This window comes from Castor canadensis, chromosome 13, assembly GCF_047511655.1.
Source record: "Castor canadensis chromosome 13, mCasCan1.hap1v2, whole genome shotgun sequence".
Taxonomy (NCBI): Eukaryota; Metazoa; Chordata; class Mammalia; order Rodentia; family Castoridae; genus Castor; species Castor canadensis.
This window is the reverse complement of record NC_133398.1, coordinates 45,726,429-45,735,530: the sequence shown is the minus strand read 5'-3', so window position 1 is coordinate 45,735,530 and position 9,102 is coordinate 45,726,429. Positions and strand designations below refer to the sequence as shown.

At 37.3% G+C, this 9,102-nt stretch overlaps 1 pseudogene; it reads left to right on the top strand.

Moving 5' to 3' along the window:
- Positions 1-7,511: 7,511 nt before the first annotated feature.
- Positions 7,512-8,290, top strand: LOC109702641 (large ribosomal subunit protein uL30-like; annotated as a pseudogene).
- Positions 8,291-9,102: the final 812 nt, after the last annotated feature.

Here is a 9,102-nt window from a genome sequence, read left to right as displayed (position 1 = left end):
AAGATATGCATAGATAAACAGTTCCAGTCACAAGTATGTTCTGGTTTGCCATTATTTCAGCCCAAGGATTTTAGAGAAATTGTTATCATTGTCATCACTTGAGGGGAGCAATCTGGTCCTCATGAAGTGATTACTCCTGCTCCAGGGTGAAGCCTCATCATTATAGGTAATTGTCCTCATTTGGAGGGGTGGTCCTGCAAGGCTCTGCTGTTCCTTAGGGGAAGTTTCACTCTTTTGCATAAAGATGCAAGAGAGAATGGCTCAGAGCAAAGAACAATAGGTACAAAATGGAGACAGAGATGCCAAGTTTTTCTCTTGTTTTTAGTTAGTTCATGAGCCAAGTAAGGAGTCAGTACTTTTCAGTAAAAGCAATTTAACCACCTCCTACAGGTAAATAAAGATACAAAGATACAGTATAATTTCCTTCAAGTAACTTACTCATATAGAAGTTCCATATTTCAAAACATCTCTGATACCTAGAGTTGATTTTTTCTCTTTTCAGAGGTCCTATTTCCACTTTATAATCTAAGGTGTAAGAATAACTGAGGTTCCCAAATTCTTCTAACCTTCCTCCAGCAAACAGGAAGTGCAATTGTTCCCTTTCTTTCTTTCTTTTTTATTTTCTTTGTTGGTTACCAAGAAAATAAAGGATAGTGACTAAATAGTAGAGACCCTATTATACCATTAAATGAGATGTACCTGAAAATCAATAATATCCCCATTGCTGAAACTATTCAGTTAGGGCCTAAAGAAATAGTTACTCAAGATTATATTAAAGGGTTGAAGCATGTGGCAAAGGGTTAGAAGAAATAATCTTGATGTTGAATTCTAAAGTTGTTACTTTTTATTTCTAGTAAGTCTTACATATGCTTTGTGACAACAATGTCTGGGATAGGAACTTGGGTTGTGTGGGTTCCCTAGCTCAAGAACAAATAGATCAAATCCTGCCTCACCAGTAAAATCACTCCCTTCTCTCATATCTCAATCTTATTTCATCTTTGTTGGTGAAGTTTCTTAAAGTAGCCATGTTATACATTAGTCTCAGCTTTCCAACTACACTGAATAATAGTTACAGCATTAATTAGAAAGGATATAACAAATGGGAGTAAAATAACTTCACAACTAATCCTTATGGAAGCTAGTGAAGTGGATTTCATAGTGATATCTGTTCTAGAAAATAAAAACATCAAGGCAATAAGTCTTCACTTTAATCGACATTTCTCTTTCAATTTAATCAGTCTAAAAGTTGAAAAAAGAATGAAATTTTCTGGCTATCTTTTCCACACACATTATCACATAAGTAATGCAAGTCAGATTGGTGAGTGGCTGCATAAAATTTTCTATGAGTTTTTTGTTTTTATTTTTTTTTTGCAAAGAAGCATTCTAAAGGCAAAATGGCCTAAAGAGATGAACCAACTTGGGTTGTAACACATTTGGTTTTTTTGTTTGTTTGTTTGTTTGTTTAGTAACTAATTTTTTTTTCCTTTTTCTTTTATTATTCATATGTGCATACAAGGCTTGGTTCATTTCTCCCCACTGCCCCCACCCCCTCCCTTACCACCCACTCACCCCCTCCCTCTCCCCCCCACCCCCTCAATACCCAGCAGAAACTATTTTGCCCTTATTTCTAATTTTGTTGTAGAGAGAGTATAAGCAATAATAGGAAGGAACAAGGGTTTTTTCTGGTTGAGATAAGGATAGCTATACAGGAAGTTGACTCACATTGATTTCCTGTGCGTGGGTGTTGCCTTCTAGGTTAATTCTTTTTGATCTAACCTTTTCTCTAGTTCCTGGTCCCCTTTTCCTATTGGCCTCAGTTGCTTTTAAGGTATCTGCTTTAGTTTCTCTGCGTTAAGGGCAACAAATGCTAGCTAGTATTTTAGGTGTCTTACCTATCCTCACCCCTCCCTTGTGTGCTCTCGCTTTTATCATGTGCTCATAGTCCAATCCCCTTGTGTTTGCCCTTGATCTAATGTCCACATATGAGGGAGAACATTTCTATACACTAACAATGAGCAAACGGAAAAAGAATGTATGAAAATAATTCCATTTACAGTAGCCTCAAAAAAAATCAAATACCTCGGTATAAACCTAACAAAAGATATGAAAGACCTCTACAAGAAAAACTATACACTTCTGAAGAAAGAGATTGAGGAAGACTATAGAAAGTGGAGAGATCTCCCATGCTCATGCATTGGTAGAATCAACATAGTAAAAATGTCGATACTCCCAAGAGTAATCTACATGTTTAATGCAATTCCCATCAAAATTCCAATGACATTCATTAAAGAGATTGAAAAATCTACTGTTAAATTTATATGGAAACACAAGAGGCTATGAATAGCCAAGGAAATACTCAGTCAAAAGAACAATGCAGGAGGTATCACAATACCTGACTTCAAATTATATTACAAAGCAATAACAATAAAAACAGCATGGTACTGGCACAAAAACAGACATGAAGACCAGTGGAACAGAATAGAGCATCCAGATATGAAGCCACAAAACTATGAGCAACTTATCTTTGACAAAGGAGCTAAAAATATTTGATGGAGAAATAGCAGCCTCTTCAACAAAAACTGCTGGGAAAACTGGTTAGCAGTCTGCAAAAAACTGAAACTAGATCCATGTATATCACCCTATAGCAACATTAACTCAAAATGGATCAAGGATCTTAATATCAGACCCCAAACTCTTAAGTTGATACAGGAAAGAGTAGGAAATACTCTGGAGTTAGTAGGTATAGGTAAGAACTTTCTCAATGAAACCCCAGCAGCACAGCAACTAAGAGATAGCATAGATAAATGGGACCTCATAAAGCTAAAAAGCTTCTGTTCATCAAAAGAAATGGTCTCTAAACTGAGGAGAACACCCACAGAGAGGGAGAAAACATTTGGCCAACTATATATCAGACAAAGGACTGATAACCAGAATATTAGGAAACTTCAAAAACTAAATTCTCCCAAAACTAATGAACCAATAAAGAAATGGGCAAGTGAACTAAACAGAAATTTCTCAAAAGAAGAAATTCAAATGGCCAGAAAACACATGAAAAAATGCTCACCACCTCTAGCAATAAAGGAAATGCAAATTAAAACCACGCTAAGATTCCACCTCACCCCATTAGATTAGCCATTATCAGCAACACCACCAACAACAGGTGTTGGTGAGGATGTGGGGAAAAAGGAACCCTCTTACACTGTTGGTGGGAATGTAGACTAGTACAACCCTCTGGAAAAAAATTTGGAGGCTACTTAAAAAGCTAGACATCGACTTACCATTTGATCCAGCAATACCACTCTTGGGGATATACCCAAAAGACTGTGACACAGGTTACTCCAGAGGCACCTGCACACCCATGTTTATTGCGGCACTATTCACAATAGCCAAGTTATGGAAACAGCCAAGATGCCCCACTACTGACGAATGAATCAAGAAAATGTGGTATCTATACACAATGGAATTTTATGCAGCCATGAAGAAGGAAATGTTATCATTTGCTGGTAAATGGATGGAATTGGAGAACATCATTCTGAGTGAGGTTAGCCTGGCCCAAAAGACCAAAAATCGTATGTAACACATTTGTAAATGGAAGCAATGCTAAGAATCTCTCTGTATAGCTCTCCTTATCACAACTAGCAAAAAACGCTTTGTCTTTCTTATTATTGCTTATGTCTTCTCTTCAACAAAATTAGAGATAAGGGCAGAACAGGTTCTGCTTGGAAGTGAAGGTGGTGGGGGGGCGGGAGAAATGGCCCTAACAATGTATGCACATGTGAATAAATGAATAAAAACATTTTTTTAAAAAGCTTACAAAAAGTCATTGTTCTCTTTCTAAAAATTGAGTATAATTACAGTTAAGGCACACAATTGTCAATGAATGCAGCAGCAGTCAATGAAGAGAACACATTTGTATATGTGAATTGACAAACTAACACTATTACATTGCAAAGTGTCATAGATCTTAGACAATGTGAATGATAGTAAGGCTCACTTCTATTTCCTTTCCCATCACAAACCGATTGTTTTGTTGTTGTCATTGTTGCTATCATTGTACTTGTAGTGACTATAGGTAGAAACTCCATGTTACTCTTCCAAAGAGGAAAGCAAGCAAACAAAATTGGTTTAGAATAAATGGTAAAAAAAAAAAAAAAAAAAAAAAAAAACTATGATCCAGGAAAACACCTATGTTATCTAATGTAACAAGGACAAAAAAAAAAAAAGAAAGAAAGAAAATCATTGAGACCAGAGCCAGAATTACATGTTTTTAAGTAGTTGTAAACAGAGAATTGGGAGATTTTATCACTGCCATTGTTAGAATTGCTGACACATGGTTAGTCCATCTTATTATTATTTTTCAGTTTTATAGAAACAATTCATTCCTTCATTGTGTGACAATCAACTAAATTGGGGTTTTTTTGTCAAAGAACTAGCTCAGTTGGTAGAGCATGAGACTCTTAATCTCAGGGTTAAGGTCAAACCCACACCTACTACCACACTATGGAATATGTCTGTCATTGTGTAGGTATTAGCTAATTTCTCCAGTTGTCTATGTGCTCAGTGGCATGTTACCTAGCTGTAAAGTTCCTTCCTTTAAGCAGAGAATTGTCATTGGACAAAACTGCTAGTTTGGGGATGATCATTGTCCAAAGGAATCTCTGCTTCAAGGTCCCCTTGGCTCACAGGTTAAGTAAACACTTGGTGCTGCCATTTCAGGTCAAACAGCCATTTCAGATTAAACAACTATTGCATGCCTCAGTTCCCCCAAAATTCTAGAATTCATGCTTTATGGGTCACCTCTTTGTCTTTGAGTATACCAATCAAATTAAGTTTCATGTTCATGCTCTCCAATCATGTTTACTCTTCCCCTGTGCCCTCCCCTAAACCTCAATCTTAGTCAATCACAAAGACTGTGAACCCAAGCTCCCTCTATTAGAGCAAAGGGGCAGTCCTGTGTTAGAGATAAAAATTGAGGCATTTCTTCCACCTACTGTGCTTGCTCATCTGACTTCGGTCAGAGGCACACCCTTCTAAAGAAGTAAACTATGCCTTACCCATCAACTTTCAATCACGTGTCTGGTTTGTGATAGTGGCAACACCCCAATATTTCTAACAATTCCTGCACTAAGACATAACCTCTCCTCCATCCACTGAGGTAAGGCACTAGTTGTAAATATTCCCTAGCCTTGTTACCTTGCAACTTCTCAACACACTTCCTCTTGGCGGGAAAAAAAACCCTACCAAGTCTGCCTGAGAGTCTTCAGTGTCTCTTATTTTGTTAATCAAGGTAATGAATAAAAAGATTGATGAAATGGAAGAATAAACTGGAGGGCGAGTAATCAAAAAGAGATATATTTAGAAGAAATGCAAAGAAATGGATTCAGAAGGTGGCAATGTGTCCTGATCCACCATTGCTCCCACCAGAACCACCCCTGTGGCTCTAAGGGCACATGGAAGACACAGTAGTCAGATTCCTTTGGGAAGGACAGTGCTTGAGAAAGAGATAGTAATTAGAAGTGAGAAAGGTTTGGCAGCAATTACTCAGAAGTCATTGAGCTTAATTTTAGTAAGACTTGGAGACTGTAAAAGAAAGAGAAATTCTACAAACAACCTGGTCTTCTCTGATCAATGAAATTTGGAATAAAATTATTGAACGCTTTGTCTATTGAGATGATCATATGGTTCTTATTCCCCAGCCTGCTAATATGGTATGTCATGTTGATTGATTTGCCTATGTTAAACCATCATTGCATGCCAGAGACAAATCTCACTTGATAATGATCCTTTTAATCAAAAATTTATTTTCAAGTGTATAATTGAGAATTATTGCATCTGCATTCAACAGGAATATTACCTGTAATTTTCTTTCATTGTAGTGTCTTTACCTGGCCTATAGAATGCTAGCCAATAAAATGATTTTGAAAGTGTTCCTTCATCAATTTTTTGAAGGGTTAGAAAAGACTGCTGTTTTTTCTTTAAATGCTATGTAGAATTCACCAGTGAAGCCATCCAGTCCTAGGCTTTTCTTTGTGAGAGATTTTTGACTACTGATTCAGTCAGTCTCCTTACTTATTGATTTGCCTATCCAGATTTTCTTCTAGGATATCAAATTTTTTGGCATATAATTGTTCATAGTCATCTTTTATGATCCTATGTATTTCTGTAGTATTGCTCACATCTCCAGTTTTATTTTTTATTTTATTTTATTTGAGTCTTCTCTCTTTTTTCCTTGAAATTATTCCTTCAAATTCTTTGGGAGGCAATTTGTTGATTTTCTTTTCTTTGGGGCCTGCTGCTAGATACTTATTGTGTTCCTTTGTGGCTGTCGTGTTATCTTGTTTTCTCATGCTTTTTGCATCCTGTGTTGGTATTTGTGCATCTGATAGGTCAGTTGCCTCTACCAATTTTATAGGGAGGCTTTCATAGTAAAAGACTATGTGCTGGCAATGTGTCTTAAGAGTGTTGATTGGATATGCTCTGCTGGCTTTGGGTCCAGGTGAACGTATTAGCTTAGCACGTGTGTCGCTTCTTCACCTGCAATCAGTGGTATTTTCTGCAGGTATCTCAGTGACCTAAGTTGCAGGGGTTTGGAGATGTACTACCAACTAGGAAGCAGCTCCCTTAGGCAATGAAGTTCATGGAACTATGGGTGTGGTATATCCAGCTTCAGGTGTGAAACTCCTGGAGCCTTCCAGAGAGCCATGATGATCAACCATGCTGATCCCCTCAAAGTTCTAGGTGGGGCAGAAATAGGTGGGCTTCTTGGGCAGTGTCTTGCAGAGCAAGGAAAAGTAGGTGCTTACTCACTGTACTCTCACTTTCCTTGAGGGAAGACTCATGGACTGAAAGGATCTCCCTTGGCTCTTATCTATGTGCCACCTTGCATGGAAAATGACACAAATAAAATTAAATTGTTTTTCTTAAGTGCATCTATTTTCTGAATTTTCACTCCAACTGTACACTAGAACTTCTCTGTTGGACTCCCAGACTCCCACAAATGCACTCTTTATCATTAATTATTTTCAAAGTCACTACATTGTGAGGAAATAATTTTAGAAAACTCCTACTCTGCCATCTTGCTAATGTCACTCCAGAGTTGTTAAATTTCTAGTTACCACTGGCCTCAAGTTCAAACCACCATACTACACAATGTAGAAGTCATGAATGAAAATGTTTTTCTCCCAAGTATCCACTGACTTACCTTCTCTGATTTCTTTGAGTTCCCCATACTTCTAACACTGCCACTACTGGGAGAGTTGTTCAAAGGAACAAATATTCTCTGCAGATATGTTCCTCTTGTTTAACCATTAATAGTGGCCAAATGAAAGTCTCCACTCTGTTTTCTTTTGTTTCTGTAAGCAAAAAAATTGCTTTTCTCTTACTCTCCTTTCCCTCCAACCCCTCACCTCATCTCTTCATACTTTCCAGAAACCATTACACATCTGAAAAGTGTATTTTACCAAAAATATTTCCAAACTTCAATGTAATACAGCTCTTTTTTAGTTGGAACCATGGAAGGTGCTGAAGAGAAGAAAAAGAAGGTTCCTGCTGCACCAAAAACCCTTAAGAAAAAAGGTTCCTGCTGTTCCAGATACCCTTAATAAAAAGCAAAGGAACTTCACAGAGCCGAAAGTAAAGTGACTAAGAAAGAAGTTTGCCCAGAAGATGCTTCAAAAGGCAAGGAGGAAGCTCATCTATGAAAAAGCCAAGCACTACCACAAGGAATATAAACAGATGTACAGAACTGGGATTTGCGTGGCTAGGATGGCAAGTAATGCTGGCAACTTCTATGTACTGCAGAACCCAAATTGGCATTTGTTATGAGAATCAAGGGTATCAGTGGTGTGAACTCAAAGGTCCTCAAGGTGTTACAGCTTCTTTGCCTTCTCCAGATCTTCAACAGCACCTTTGCTAAACTCAACAAGGTTTCAGTTAACATGCTAAGGATTGCGGAACCATATATTGCATGGAATACCCAAACCTAAAGTCAGTAAATGAATTAATTTGCAAGCGTGGTTATAGCAAAATCAATAAGAAGCAAATTGCTTTGACAGATAACTCTTTGATTTTTCCATCTCTTGGTAAATTTGGCATCACCTCCATGTGGGATCTGATTCTTGAGATCTGTACTATTGGAAAACACTTCAAGGAAGCAAATAACTTCCTGTGGCCCTTCAAATTATCATCTTCACAAGGTGGTATGAAGAAAAAGCCAACTCATTTGGTAGAAGGTGGAGATGCTGGCAACAGGAAAGACTAGATCAACAGGCTTATTAGAAGGATGAACTAAGGTATCTACTATGGTATGTTTGTTAACAGTGATTGCTGGCAAAAAATAATAATAAAATGTGATACGAACTGGAATGTATTACCTACAAAATAAAAGCTCACATTCCTGAATATAGCACATATCTAGCTCTTGTTTGCTTCTCCATCCTTATCCAATGTTGAACCCTAGGATGAAAGTCAGGCCATACAACTCTCAGGAAGTATATTATTTCTCATCTCTAAGTCTGCTTTTACACATGCACTTTATCTTGCTTAAATGCTCTTTCCCATTTCTTCTGCCTAATAATGTCCTATTCATTCCTGAAACCCTCGCTTGATGGTATTCTCACTAAAGAGCTCCCAATATCACCTGAAAAGCATTCATTAGTTCTTTGTGTAGTTTACTGTGCCTTATTACTTTTGTATTGCTACATTTACATTTTTTCCTTACAATGTATTGCATTCTCAATGATATTTTGTCTTGTTCTTCTCATAGCCATAAGCTCCATGGCATGTATTTACACAGCAGGCCTTCACAAATGAATGAGTGAGTGAATGAAGGAATAAATATCTATATTCTCTTTGGGCCAAATGAAATTTAAAAGTTACTTTAGGTCTTTCTCATGAGATCTAGAAAGTTAGCAACTTTTCATCATCATTATTGAAGGCACATAGGTTATCTGATTCCATGCAGAGAAAATTAAAATAACAAAAGCAAAGATCTTTTCCATTAAGAAATGTGTGTAGTGCTGATGCTCTGATATTTATCTTGCTCACTCCTAATTTCTTCAGATCCCTCACATCAGAGAAGTTAAGATCTTCCCTTTCCTTATC